Source organism: Anser brachyrhynchus (assembly GCF_964034855.1).
Source record: "Anser brachyrhynchus genome assembly, chromosome: 11".
In the NCBI taxonomy this organism is placed as follows: Eukaryota; Metazoa; Chordata; class Aves; order Anseriformes; family Anatidae; genus Anser; species Anser brachyrhynchus.
In genome coordinates, this window is record NC_137706.1 from 17570937 (window position 1) to 17586425 (window position 15489).

Here is a 15489-nt window from a genome sequence, read left to right on the forward strand (position 1 = left end):
AGTCATACCAGGGCAATTCTCAAAAGAATGGGATCCTTCAAAGGTCAGCTTTTCTTGCTCGTCAATTGTTGACATTTAAGCATTTATTTCAGACGTAGCTGATAATGTTTTCTGAGATAGTGTGGAAGAATTGCTGTGGTGGTATGCAATTATGAGCATAATGAAATGCAAAAATGCAAATAAGGTGGTACGTGCCAGTCCTTTGGAGTGCCTTTTGTCAGAATTGCAGGCACCATGAGACTTTGATAGATACCATGTCAGTACTCATTGCTAGAGCTGTGATATCTTTTAAAGAAGCATCTCCAACATGTTATCACTGGATGCTAATTAGAAGTAACCTTTGAAGATGAAAAATCCAGAGGTCATATTCTGTAAACTCTAAAAACAGCATCGAACTAATTGTGTCAATATCATTTTGCTGCAGAAGCCAGCATTACCCTTTTTTATGCTGCATTTATACATCAACACTGTAATACTCTGTTCAGTGATACTTGCCATCCCTTCTGCCCTACAGATTTTTTTCACATGGCTATATCTGAATCATTAAAGGCTCTGCATTTCTGGGTAAAACATGTAGATAGACTATTCTTGCGATTTTCTTTAAAAATTTAGAAACTTTGTGAGGTCTTCATAACTCAGGATAGTGTTAGATCAGAGAAAGAACAGTTGGATATGATAAGCCAAATACACTGAGGCTGAAAATCAGAAGAGCAAGTGTCAAAGTGGAGTAATGAAGCAATGGGGTAGAATGCCTCGATTGTGCTAAGATGAGATGTGAACTACTTGTAATTTTTTTTTCTCATGATGTAGATGCCTGCAATAACTGGGACATGAATTTGCTGAATTAGAAGGTGCTTTCTAGTTCTATGTCCTATGTTCCTAAAAAGTACTGTACTTTCATAGTTGTACACAATAACTGCTATACTGTTAAGATGGAAGTAAAAATATTTTATACTTTACACTAAAATGATATTGATCATGAAGCATGTGGGTCTGTTAGCAATGGTCTTCCAAAGCAGATGCTTTAAATTTAGCATTTGAATCATTTCATTAATTTTGGCACCCACAATTGCACACTGGAATGACTCCCTACAAAGGGAGGCATTTGAGTTCACTGCTGGTTTGGGGCCAGTATTTCAGCCCATCAAAGAATTAATCTCAAAATTCTTGATGGTTATTCCACTTTACAACATTGGTACAGATAATCTTTTGCTTCTTTGGTAGTTTAAGTGAGGATGACCTAGAAATAATAATTAAAAAGCTGTATCCATGGAGTTCTGCCAGTCAGAGAAGGAGAACTCAGGCATATGAAATGTTCACATTTTGTCTGACTTCACCTAGCTGGGTTCACTGTTACAAATTCAAAACACATTCAAATGTCAGACCCAGAGCAGAAATTCAGGTAGATGTGAAATAAAAATGTAAAACAAAAGGAGAAAGTACTTTAAAACAGTGGATTGACTTAATGAGTCCTTATACCAGTTAGCTCTTCTAATTCTCCTAGAATCAGGGATGAATCAGTTCCTGAAATGATTTCTTCAAAAACTGTTTCTGTTGCCAAGTGTTCCTGTGAAACTCAGAAGAAAATTCCAAAGGCAAAAATAGTTGTTCAACAGTCACTGAAAAAAGGGGCATGTTGAGCTTAATTGCATGGAATAGCTACAGCTGTCAATACTTTATTCTCTTTTGCAGCATGTAATGTATTCAGATTTAAAATTTTTGACAAGGAAACCTTTAAACGATTAGAATATTTTCTCTGTTTGTGGGTTGTTTTGCATACAACGTATATCAGCTTTGATGTTATTTCACTAGGGAGATAGTTGTCAGTCCCTGTGTATAGTTTATTCCATAACTTTTTATGTGGTTTTCTTTTATGATGCTCTCTCAGATATAAAGCTACTGTACTTTGGCTACCAACTTAATCAATCCTCATTATAATTATACTCAGCATATTATAAACTTTGTATCACACTCAGAATTACTTGCCCCTAGGGAATGATGTTAATAAGAATATGAAACAGATCTCAGGCAAAACTACTGTCTCTCATGTTTCTTGCAGATTTAATTTTTAGAGGGCTATCTTTGTCACTTATAAAATAGAAGATGCTACATTCTGAAAACTCCTTTCTCACTCTGTCTTTCATATTTGCCTGTGATAGATTCTAGTCATCAGCTAAGCCTCCCATGTGTTATGATAATGTAAGTGATAATAATTTTTACCATCACTGCAAGATTGTTTTGCCTCTGTCAGCAAAACTTGTCTGTAATATAAAAGCTCTATTATACCAGGAATCACTACATGATTTAAAGCAATCAACATGTACCTGATCCTTTAGCCCTATTTTCAGCAGCATCTTGGTAAAGTTTAGCTTATAGGGTTGGTAAACTAAAAAGGTATAGGGTGAAATCCTCAGTGAATTCTATGGCAAAATCCATTCACTTACTTGTGTTTGCAAAGTTTATTTACAGTTGCCTAAATGAAAGTTCTAAAATTCAAGTATTTTTACTGCCTTACCTTGCAGTACCCCATTTCCCTATCAAATTATGACCATGGTAACCACTTTTAGTTAACATTTGGCCTGTGTAAGGATCACTGATCTGTGATATGGCCCAGAGAGGGACACTATGAACCAGGGCATCCTTGTCTTGGATCTGTGTCTCACCACGGTAGATTTCTAAATATACCAGTTTGGTTCTGTTACTGGGTGTAGAGACACAAAGTCCAGCCTGTGCCTCATTCTGCCAATTTTGTTTCTCATCCAGAAAAACATGAGCATCTGCCAGGACTGGGTTCATGAGGAGTGATTCAGTTTTGGAACTTACTGCATTTATTGGTGGCTTAATGACATTGCAGCAAGTAAAATTAATGCTTAAGTTTAATTCAGGACATGAGGACTAGATGAATATTTCTAGCAAGAGACACATGCTCTTAACAAAACTCTAAAAAACTATGAGCGTGCAATGCTTGTCTTTGGTCTAGTAGTCTCTCTACTCTCTAATCTCTACAGATTTCCTCACAGTTAAAAGAGGGCTGATTATGATTATTTTCCGGTGAAACAAACTCCACCCTGATTCTACATCTACTCCCCAGCTGATTTGACATTTTCAAGTGACATATAGTTTGAGGGAAAAGTCTGCAGAAGTTGCAAATCTTTGTCTTCTTCAGAAAGGGTGGGAACAGTATGATTCATTTTCCTTGATTATCACTGAAGCTTACAGGTGTTTTTCTCATGCTACTGCTAGGACACGATAGATGCGAAATCTAGGGACAAAGTTGGTAGCCTACTCTTATCACAGAGTACCTTGTTTCCTGTAGTGCGTCCCTTTTCTTCTAGCTGTCTTAGCAACACAAAAGAAAACACCATTAGGAAGGCATATTTTGACCCAGAGCATTCCCTCCTTGAGAGTATAAGGAGTTATCTTTCAGCCTGGGTTTCTTAAGAATTAGACTCTTGGTCCATACAGGGTAGGAGAACATCAACCTGAAATAAGTATGACCTATTTCTTCTGGGAGGAGTCAAATATACCGTTAGTTGATATATTTGCATTTAATGGGTGTTAAACCACTAAATTTATTTCTAAGAAGAAGGGGATGTGTGCTACCATGGCATTCACCTATGCTATAGTGGCACCTCAAAAATCAGTGCTCGTAATGAAAAGACAAACATCTCCAACTTACACTGCTGAGTCTGAGTCAGGTCAAGATAAACTTGGCATAGTTTCCTATCTGTTCAGACCAGGCTATTTTTCAAAGCTGTGTTTATAATTCCCATCACCTGAAAAAGTTCAGATCTACATTTTAATTGAGAAAGAGCCCAGCATCACACATACTCGTATAAATATTTAAAATCTTTTAAAATCGTGTTATTTAAGACAGCCAAAGTAACCCAGGAAAAAGAAAGGCCATTTAACAGACTACATTTCCCAGGATCCCACAGAGGTAGAGGCACAGGCTCCTAACTGTTCTCAGGTATAAATGCTCAAGCGTGGGTGCACGACTAGAGTATTAAGGGTGTGTTAGAGGTGGTGGTGGGTTGTTGGGCCTGTGGTTCATATGCAGATGTGTGATTCCATTACTTCTGTGTGAAGGTACCTTTCTGAGAACAGCGATGTTTCTTTTTTCAATGTTTAATTGCTTCATTCAGTATCTATTTTCCTTTTAATTAATGCTTTTGCTATTATAACAGCCATAAACCCAGAAGCTTTTTAAGGTATCCCTTTTACACCTGCTGCTCTGTTTTTACTGTAAGCTTTGTGTATGTTCTGTGCTATATTAAGATCAAAAAAAAAAAAAAAAAAGCCCTGCTGGCTCTCCTAGCATTGCTGGTGGTTGTAATGGAGTCGTGCACCTGTGTGCGCAGGTACTGGCAGTGACCTGTGTTTCTGGTGCCAGGTATTTCTACCCTATGGTCTAGGCAGTTAGCGAACACTGTAATTATAGTAAGCTGTTGCATCCCAGTAAGTATTAAGTGGTGTGCTAATTAATCTTGCATGCCACGTGGAGAGAGAGAGAGACACCCTTCTGTGCACTGTGAGCAGTGATACCCGGGGTGGTGGTGGCGGCTCCAGTGGGGGCAAGAGGAGAATGCTTAGCATCAGCTCTTTGAAGAGTTTACTTCCTTACTGGGTTCCCCTGCCTTGGTGTTAGGAGGAAATGAGAACATGTCTTAGTTCATCCAGCTCAGATGTGGCCTGACTGACCCAACTAGTGCTGCTGGCACTGCATGAATTTCTACCTCTGGATTCTCCAGTGTAAGCAGCCAATTTATAGTTCCTTATTCTGCTGATGGGGGAAGCAGTTCTTTGTGCCCTTTATGCCCCACTCATAAAAGTCTGGACTTAATTTGGCCCATGTGAATTAGGCCTGTAAAAACAAGAGGCAGGTGATGTTTGCAACACCAGGCTCACTGAATAAATCAGCTCTATTTTTTTTTTAATATGTTAATGTTATACAGTGAGTCTGAAGTAAAATCCTCATTAATGAAGGAAAAATAAAGCGCCTCATGAACTGTATTCCACAGCCATACATGTGACGCTCCTCCACTTTATTAGCCTGCTGCCGTATCTCACCAGTGATCTCAGCGTGCTGAGCTGGGTTGCCCGTTTGTTCCCTGGGATGGGAGGGTAATTAGTTCTCCATGCTGGCTGTGTCCTGGGCCTCTCCTGAGCAGAAGCTGACAGCCATGTGTAGCATTGTGATGTGGAATACTGGTCATTAGGGACAGAGCTGAGATTACCTATCTTATTTCCTTTCTGACCTATGGTCAGAACTGAAGCACAGTCCCTGAGGTGAAGGGCTTTTGCTTTGTACCTAACACTTCCATGCTAACTAGTTCCCTCAGAGCTGGCACCTTAGGGAGACAGCAAATCCAAAATAAACATCCTAACTAACATGAGTAATGTGAATGAAATGGCCCTCTCTGTACAGAAATGCCCTTTGTCATTTATGGTTCGTGTTACCAGGGTGGCAATCAGAGAATTCAGTATGTGTATTTTCACATATTCTTGCCTTAGTGAGGGACAATTTAGGCGCGTGTCCGTATGCTTCACACTGGTTTCCTGGTGTAATTCCAAAGGAATTAAAAAATCACGTGCAGAAGTCAACAACTGCTTTTTTGTTGTAAAAAGACCATAACAGGGACTAATTCTTTCCCACTACTGGAAATCCCAGAGTGTTATTGAATTAGACAGGATTCTATGAGTGTAGGAAAAAGGTGTCATGAACTGGGATTCCCAGTGACAATATCACTGTGCCATCCTTATATTCACTGGCAGTCAAGAGCATTGACTCTGACCTCGGGAGGCCTTCTTCTGCAATGCAATGGTGGATATGAAGGCTGTATAAAGAGGGAGGCAACCAGTGAAGCAATGAGGTGGCATCAGGGACCGGAGGGGAGTAGAATGAAAAGAAAAAGGACAGTACGTCAGGTTTCTGGAAAGAGGGCCCAGAGTAGCGCTGAGCCTGTCCAGAGTAGGTAAGATGGCTTCTCTGTAATGGTGCTCGCTCGACTTCCTGTGGAACTTCCTGGGCCTAAGGAAGTCTTACCTATATCACTGTAAGTGATATACATTATCAGTCAGACTTGCTTGATAATCTGAAAAAAAAAATAGTATTTGAGATTTAAAGAACAAAATGTAAAGGAATCATTCCTTTTTTCTTGTTTTTTTTTTTTTTTACTTTTTTTTTCCATTACCAAATTTACAGTAGTGTCATGTTCTGTGAGTATGGCAGACAGACATACATAAACAAACATGAGATCACTTCTTAAAACTGCTACAACTGTCATTAAAAACGTTTGTTTGCTTGAAATTTACATTCAGCAAATATTTATATAATACAAGATTTTTATCTCTGTCTCTATATAATTTATGTAATACAGTGTACTTGATTAGCCAACATTAGTTTAAATTCTTCATGGTATTCACTGATTTCATAGCAGCGACTGTTTTGTCACAATCCAGTATGTTATTTTACAGCTGGCTTCTACCACTGCTGGTAGGTAACTATGTGATATATAACTTGCAAGCAGCCCTGCTGTTTGTTACTGGCAATTAATTTCTCTGGTGCCTTTCTTCCATTCAGACCAGGCCTTTATGTTCTAAATCCAGCTATTCTAATACTCCCCACTTCTGCTGTGTAGAAAAGACTCAGACTGACAGATTATCGCAGGGCAGTTAAGCATGTAATTGCTCAAATGAGTTAAAATCCCTTCAAATATCTGTCTTTGTACCTCATCACACCACTTCATGGACTCAAATATTTGACAATTGATGAAGATAAACTAAAAGGATCTTCATTAGCTACCAACCACCGTGACAAGCTTCTTTCAGCTAAAGGCTGGTGAAGTTTGGGACTTATTATCTACTTAAAAACTGCAGGAAAGCAGAAAAATACTCCAGTGTATTTTAGACTAGAGAAAACTAGAAGCTTACATGGTTGTTGGGGTCAAACAAAACCATGGTTTGCTAATCTAGAGCTGTACTTGTCAAAAGTGTGCAGTAAAATACTCGGGGAAATTTACAGGATAAAAATATAAAGGAAATATCTGAAGTTTCTGATAGCAGCAATAACAACAACAACAAAAAACCCCTCCCAGTTAATGGTAAATACAGTGTTCATATTCATTACAATGTGAGTGTGCATCAGAAATGCTATATTTTCACATTTCCTGCATAGAAAGGAATAGGTTTTGTGAGTGGTAAAAGATTTATGCCACCTGTACAAAGGTAGATATTTGGCCTAACATAAGGTGAAGTGGTATGAACAGATAAGACCATATTCATCAGAAAATGCTGACATAGCTGCACTTCAGGTTTCGTAAACATATTTTAACACATAGATTGCATTTGTACCAGTTCAGTGTTTTGCATCATAGGAGTGTCAGTGTTTTGAACCAACTCTGCAGTGTTTTGCCACAGCTGCACAGAGGCATACAGCAGATATTTGTGTGTAGTAAACATTTTGTAAAGTTGTGTATTGTATAGAATTAGGCCAGTACAGCAAAGCACAATGACGTGGACATAAATAACCAGAAAACAATAGAAAACAATAAGGATTTTTTTTTTTTTGAGGCTGTTATATAATACAACAGTGTAAGGCACTTTCTATCGTGTGTGCTCTTAAGCCACAAATAGTAAATAGTATTTTCTGTTACAGGTATGAATTTTTGTCCTCAGAGTACTATTCCAACATGGAGAAATCTGGCATGTGCAGTCTCATAGAGCACTCATGGGCTACAAATAATAGTGGCATCCATTCATAGCCTGAACCAGGCAACGGAAGAGTCTTTATAAAACATGTTTGTTCTCATTTTTCTTGAAAATTGGTAGTTTAGAACAGGCAGGTGACACTTCACTGTGTCATACCTCAGAGGTGTTCCTGCCCCAGTATGGTTGCTCACAGGCTGTGCTCCCTCAGGAGTGCTGTGCTACAGCTTGGGGTCCTCCACGGGTCCCCTCCCCCCCCCATAGCCACAGCATTCCTCTGAAAGCACACCTCCAGCTATGTCCACAGGCATAGCTCCTTCCCTGTCTTGCCCTTGTTTTCTTCAAAATGCACCTCTTCCTCTGGGCCTTGCCTCATGGCCTCAGCTACACCCAGCTCCAGTGCTGGGGCTCGCTTTGTTCCCTGACAGAACAGGCTGCGGCCAACACAAGGCAGTTTGTGGTGGTGTTTAACACAGTGCCTGTGACCAAAACAGGAATTTTTATACCAAATAGGACTGCTAAACTCCATTAGATCAGAATTTCCAGTGTTGCTGTAGTGGGGGTATGTTACCAAAAACATCCAAGGGGAAAAAAAAGATCTCTAGTACTGTCACACACGTCTCGGTAAGGCCTCGCTTCATGTTTCGACCTTTCTCTATCAAGTCTATTTAGGGGGGGAAAGAAAAGTGTTGTGGGCTGCAAGGCTCTTCTACTGTACGTTAGGTAATGTTTAAAATGATTCATGTGGTAATAAGTTTTGGGACAGAGCACTGGCAACAGACCTCTGATTCTGTTAAAGTGGCGTAGCTTTGACAGGTTTTCTTGTGCTTCACCTCATGGCTGAAGAAAGTGAATCCCTTACCTGTAGCTGGAAATTTGACTTGTTGCATTTTTATCTACCACATGAAATTAAAATATACTACTTCATGTTTTCAAATGTGTTCCAAACAGTATGATACCATAAAAGCTCGTCCTTTCAGGCATTGGATATTGTTTCACCTTATTTGCTACGTTTAAAAATGAAAACAAACAGTAACAAACCAACCAACCAACCAACCAAAATCTTCTTTTTTATTTTTCCCAGGTCCTACCACATTCTGGGGATCTGAGTGACCAGGGTATAGCTCTCTACTCCTTTATTTTCCTTGCACTGAGATGAAGCTTGAAGTGTTCTGTGAAGGAAGAATCATACTTGATTCCCTCAGCTCATAGTAAGTTGAACTTTAAGCTTTCTATTGAAGTTAATCACACTTTCTCTCATGAGTGAAAATGTTTTTAACATGAAACAATACTCCGCTGAGGCTTGACAAACTATATTTTAATTGTAATTGATTTATACCGAAAGATAAAATGAGTTAATTAGGGCATGCTATCAGAATTAGTGGCAAGGGAAATACTTTATACAGCTGGCAGGTAGGGGGTAGGAGACGAGAGATTTTAAAAGGGAATAGGACATTGGCATTTTTTAACCTCACAGTGCTGAACTGGGTAATGAAAATATTGTACCTATGGCTTTTGCACAGCATGAGTGTGTGGATTTTCTGTAGTATGGAGTATAGATGGAGGTTGAAACCAGTCCAAAGAGATTTAATTGGATTTGTTGTAGTGGTACGCCTTTGTGTGATATGGATAGCTTTTTATTATTGTTATATCAATGAGATAAAAATGCTTCTTTAATCTCAGAGATTTCAGCTGGTATAAAGTTATGTTCTGGTTCTGTAAGGCTGTGAAGCTGAGCAAGTACTATGCAAGAGAAGTAAGCTTCAATAACAGTCTCTTAGTTATTGGTAATGTTTCTGGTCATATTGACAAGTTCCATTTCAAGCTGTTCTAAGCAGGTGTCATTTTATGCTGTTTGGCAGTGGTGTGCAGTGTGTCATCATTATGGCTGTAATTTGGTCATGGAAAGCTTAGCAAAAATCCAGTTATCATGGTGGAGGCATTACAAGGGGTTATCTCGTTGTCATCAAAAATGTCTTGTGCAGAGTTGTTGTTGTGGAGAAATAAGTCATGGAATGTGTTAAAAATCAGATGTGTGTTTGGCTTATATATGCTCTTCGGGGGATATTTTGTGTGGGTAGGACTGTGTCAGCAATCTAAGGTAAACCCTTTTACCAATTTGAGTATAACAATAATAGCTGTTGTGTGGAGTGACATAGTATTTTACAAAATAATGCTTGTTTTTTATCTGAGAAATAAATTTTGTTCAAGTTTTTCTTTGTGGAATTATTTTCAAGGTGACCTGCAGTTTAACAATTACAGATACTTTCTCGGTGTAAGAACATTCAAACCTCAAGAATGATATTTAGGCTAAATTTAATTAAAACCCTTGAAGATTTGAGCTTGGCAAGGCTGCAGTTTTGGTTGTCACTTCCAATGTGATAGTATTTCTTCTGTGAGGAATCTCCAGGAGCTGCTGTACTTTTAGATCCGTGTATGCAGACCATGTGTGACAGTCACAGAGGAAGCACTATTTCCCTCACAGAACTCTTAGAGATAATTTATACAACTTTTCCAGATGTAGTTGCATATTCTAGTTTAATATCACAAGGCCCAGATTTGATGTAGAAGACCTAGGGAAATTATACATATCACTTCAGGGACAATGAGATGGTCTAATTTACTCTCCTTATGGAACTCTGTCAGGAATGCTTCCATGCCAACATGATATGTTTCTCATTTTATCCTTGCATGATTTAGGTAACTCAGGTACTGCTTTAATAGTGTCTAAAAACAAAGTAATTACTTACGAAAGTTTGTAACAGTGTAGAGCTATATATTTCCATGCCATTTTCACATGTGTGAAGAAATTGCTGTTCTGAGGAAATGCTTAAGTACAAATGTTCATTTTACAAAAAATCTTGGCCATCTGCATGCTGCTGTGTCATTGTTTTTAGCTGTCCTTATATCCTGTGGTACTAGGCGTACAAGTTAATTTTGTAAATTTTTAGGAGAAATCTCTTTAAAAATTACAGACTTTCTGATAATAAAAAGGCAAATTCAAGAAAATACACTGGACAACAACAAATAATTAGAGGAAATATTTTGGCAAAATCTAGTGCATTTCACCTTTGTCCTTCTCATCCTTTTGTGGAGTTGTTTCCCCTGTTTCTGTCCTCCTCCTGTGTGACAGGTGAGGTCGGATGCAAGACAGTCAATAAAGTTTCTCATGTATATTTCAAAGAACAGCAGTCAATTAACCTTGAGAGAGTTGGACATTCTCTTGTCTATAACAATAGGCCAGTATGCTAAATGCAATCAGGCTCTGAGTATGTAGGGGGAGACAATAAGTCACTCACATTCAAATAAGTCATACCGAGGTCCCCTTCCCTCTTTTAAAAAATCCTTCAAAAATGCAGTATCTTTATGCTCCAATTTGACACTCCGGGGGAAATTCTGCTACAGTGTATTATTATTACTAGTTCAATAGAATCATAGTAAACTCATTTTTTATGCGCATGAAGGAAGACAGGGTCACTGATCTGAGAGCATCTAAACTAAACTTGGTCAAAGATGCAACAAGAGAAATTGTCAGAGGAATGAGGAAGCAGGTAGGATAATCATTGAAAACAGCTCATTAATGCTTCAAGTGGTATGGCCAAATTTTGGGTTCTCAGGCTTTTTGCCAGAGTAGGTCAAATAGCTTTATAATTCTAAATCTGCTAAAACCTGTGATACCTCTAATAGCTTTGGGAGAAGTGTCGATACTCCTTAATTTTCCCTCTGCGACTTGTCCATAACGAGCTCCAGAAACAGCTATATCATATAAGAAAGAGGAGTCAAGATAAGAATCTCAGTTTTTGATTTTTTTCCCCCAGATTGTTGCATTCCAAAAGATACCCAGCAACAACACCAAAAAAAGTCTGCTTCTCCTGCAGTGTTTTGATAACTAGAAAAGCCTGAGATTAAAAAATGATGTGATGGGAGAGACTGAGGTAGAACCCAGTTGGCTTCAACTGATCAATTTGCAATGGTACCGATTCAAATACTTGAAGCTGAGCTTGCTGAAGTGAATTAGGGTCTTCCACCTAATTAGATGTTACTAGAATTTGGACAGCAATAAAAATTTTTGGAAATGTTTTTATTGGATTGGAAGCCATGTAATATTAGAATGGCATTTGCAGAACTTTGCTTTACCAATTGCATTTGGGTTTGTACTTTTTGTAGTCAGGGTATTTCAGAAGCCCCTCAGGAAATCTTTTTAAAACTATCTATACATTCCATACTCAACTCAGAATTGTATCTGTTGTTTTTTGTTATAACTGTAGCAATCACATTAATATATATATATTATAAAGTAACTAATTATGCTTTTAAAGGAAAAAGTTTATATTGCTAATTAGTATCACCTAGTTTTTCCATTAAATCAAAGATACATAGGAAAATTGGGGTAGGTTATGTTGTATTTTAGGAAATATTCTCTTCAGGTGAGAAGACTTGTATGTATGTGAAAGGCATTTTATATGCAGAAAGGATCACACAAAAGTAGCAGAATGGAAATTACTTTTTCATATCTGTTAGAAAGAAACCCCTGTAGACATTGATATCCTTGCAAGGACTCATCTTCACCTTCTATAAGGACTGCACTCATCTAGTTATTTTAAATTGGTTGCGGAACACAATTATACATAAAGAAACACAGCAAAGAGCTCTATCAAATGCACTAGAGCAGTAAATACTGTTTTCAATTAAACATTAATCTAAAGGATATTATTTCACTGTCCAAGACCTTTCCAGATTTTTTTTTTTTTAACAAACATGTTTTAATTACAGAATTTCATTTACTGGCTGTGAAAGTTTGTCCTTTTAATGAGGAAGGTAGTTTAAAATTGCTCACTATAGTTACTTGTAGAAGGCCTCATCCTGAATTTCATTAAACACACAAAAAGCCGTCTGAAGTGTTCTTTTTCAACAAAAACATTATCAGGCTTAAAGTTGGTATGCTACTAAAAAAAACAACATGTGGGTCAAAGTCTCATACTGTGCAAATCAGTACATCTCTGTTGATTTAAATGAAGTTATGTTAATTTACTTCAAATGGGACCCTGAACAACTATTTTAATATCTAAATATGTAGTATAAGATTTTAAAATCATATGAACATGTATTCTTTTAGTGTTTGATTTCTTGTTTGAACAAAATATTGAATAGGCTTCTGTTTTCTTGCAAATGTTTGCCTCATAGTGTATCTGCACTACTAATTACACTGTATTTTTTGGAGTTGATTAAACAGTTATCCAATAATGAGATCCAACTGTAAACTATTGCAGGAAAAAAAAAACAACACACAAACAGGTAATTAGAGCTCTGTTCTCACCTCAGTTCAACAACACAAGCAAACACCCCTTTTCTACGGGTCACTTTGGGATAGCACTAAACAGACTGTTACTTGTATGTGCAGCTTACATGATATTGACACTGAGCTAAGTGGATTGCCATACAAACTAGCAGTTGATTTTTAATTTTCAAAATGCATAAGCACAGAGATATAGGATGGAAACAAACAACAAAATATGCATTAGGAAGTTGTTTTGTAGTTTCTTGATGGTCCAAAACATTTTAAATTCTTGGGATTGGCATTTATATGGCAGGTAATCCATATACACACTGACTTTGTCAATAGTAAAGGGTAATCAATAATCACTCAATTCAATCGTAATAGATAGCCTTGTGGGTCACTGCAGAAGTAAAAGGTAGTACAGATTCCCCCAAAGAAGCTTTTTGTTCTCTATTCTTACATCAGCCAGACAATTTCTCATTCATACGAAGCAGAGATATTTTTTCCTCGGATTGTTCAGGAACAAGGGCCGTTTAAATGATCCATTGTAGCAAGGATAAATTACCAGTTTGTGATCACTGGAAGAATCTTACCTATTCACAGACTTGCACATCAACATTCTTAGACCAAGAACCAACTCTCCAGACCCAACTAATTGCACTAGCCTGGTGCATTCGAGGTTTGGGCATGGGGGAAGGTAACGTGGGAATGGCATTAGTTTACCAGCAAACCATTACTCATACATATCAATAAAATTGCTTGCTTCATTTCTAAAATGGAGATATGTTTGTCCTGGAAGCAGGTCCTCTTCTTGTTTACGTTCAAGAAATATGTTCAAGAAACTTTGTTTTAAGTAGTGCTGGGTTTTCCAAACGCCTCTGGAATAGGTATCTTAATTCCTTTAGAGTTTTGTATGCCTAAACCCATTGGAGCCCTCTGAAAATCCCACTTGTAGGACACAGCATCCGTGGTTAAACAGTTCAAGGCCACTTTATTCATTCGGAAGAAGTACCCTCTAGATTTATTTGATCTCTTCCTGAGGAGAAGTTCCTAGTGTTTTTGAAGGTATAACTGCTTGTTTAGGAGGCAGAAAGGTTCCCCGCTGGCCAGTGTGTTTTATTTACTACAGCATGTAACTGTTGTAAAGTAGCTATGTCTAAACCTACAGTTGATGGTTTGAGTTCAGGTAGCACCTTTACCATAATCCACTAACGTTCAGCCACTTTGATTTTGTAATGATTTCTGTCTCGGCTTGTTTCATCATCCAGGATTATGACCTCAGGAACACTGCAGCTCCACATAAAAGATTACTAGGGTAAAATTAAAACATGTAAGAAACTTGTTAAATTTTGTCAGGGTTTATAATTTAAAACTGCTATGTTATTAGATATTGGAACAGCACAAAAGGTAACTCGTGCAAAGGTTTTAACCTCTGGCCCCTTCTATACCAATTAAAGTATAATGTATAATGAAATTTTAATCTCATATAATTAAACACAGTATTAATTTGGTAAAACTAGAAAGCCTTTTTAACCTGTATTAATCTTCCTTTTTGAACAAAATAAGTGTGTTTCTTGCAAGTTGCATTGTTTCTTTTTAATTAAAGGAATGAATCAAATTTCTTTGTTTATACAAGTTCATGAAATATTTTTCACTACCTCTTTTTTTCTTAGGTTAAATATCAAAAGCAAATTGTTTAGTTTTTATTTTTTTTCCTTTATAAAAAACATTGTTGAACATCATTGTTTCCTCAGGGTAGGATAATATACTTCACAGATTTAATTAATCAAGAAGATATTTATACTGTAAAATGTCTAATACTAACATTAAATCCTTTCCTTCTTTGCCACACTATTGCTGCTTACAAGGTATTAAGGTCTTCATGTCTTAATGAGGTTTATTTATCTTTTTAAACAAAATTCTTGTATCTCATATATGTATATATACACACACATGCATACATGTTTCTTGTAAATATTCTAATTTTACAAGACTTAGTGGCAAGATTTCCGATGACCAATACCAGAATATGCACTTACAGGACGGAAACACTATTGTAACATGAGGTTGCTGGTAAAATGTCTGAGAAGGGTATAAAGAAATGTCTGTAGTCTAATAATTGCTTTCTTTAAAAGTTTTTTAAAAAAAAAAGTGCAGCTGGAAAAAAAATCTAGGGATCCTGATAAAATTGCACATGGTATCTAATATTCAAAATGTATTAAAAGCTCAAGCATAAGCAGTTTGAGTATAATGGATAATTTGGACTCATTACCGATGACATCTTAGTGTATCATCTTGTGGCCTTGGAAGCATAAGCTTTAGAGCAAACGAAGCAGAGTTCTGTTTTGAACAGGTACGTGCACTTGAGTGACAGTGCTGAGTCAGTAGGACAGGGTGTGGGTGGAGGGACTGTAGAGTACCTCAAGGCACCTACAGCAAACTACTGCCCTAGGTTTTGTTTGCCAGTACCTCCCTGAGATTGTGATAATAAAGAAAACGGTGAC

The 15489-nt window shown here is 37.5% G+C and overlaps 1 long non-coding RNA gene across 3 annotated transcripts in view; it reads left to right on the top strand.

The window, feature by feature from the left end:
• The window catches only part of LOC308200849, a 550918-nt gene that overhangs the window by 126077 nt on the left and 409352 nt on the right, over positions 1 to 15489 (top strand). For all 3 annotated transcript variants that reach the window (XR_013955866.1, XR_013955867.1, XR_013955868.1), the window contains exon 4: positions 8792 to 8918. This is a non-coding gene — a long non-coding RNA (uncharacterized lncRNA). The remainder of the gene's footprint in view (positions 1 to 8791; positions 8919 to 15489) is intronic.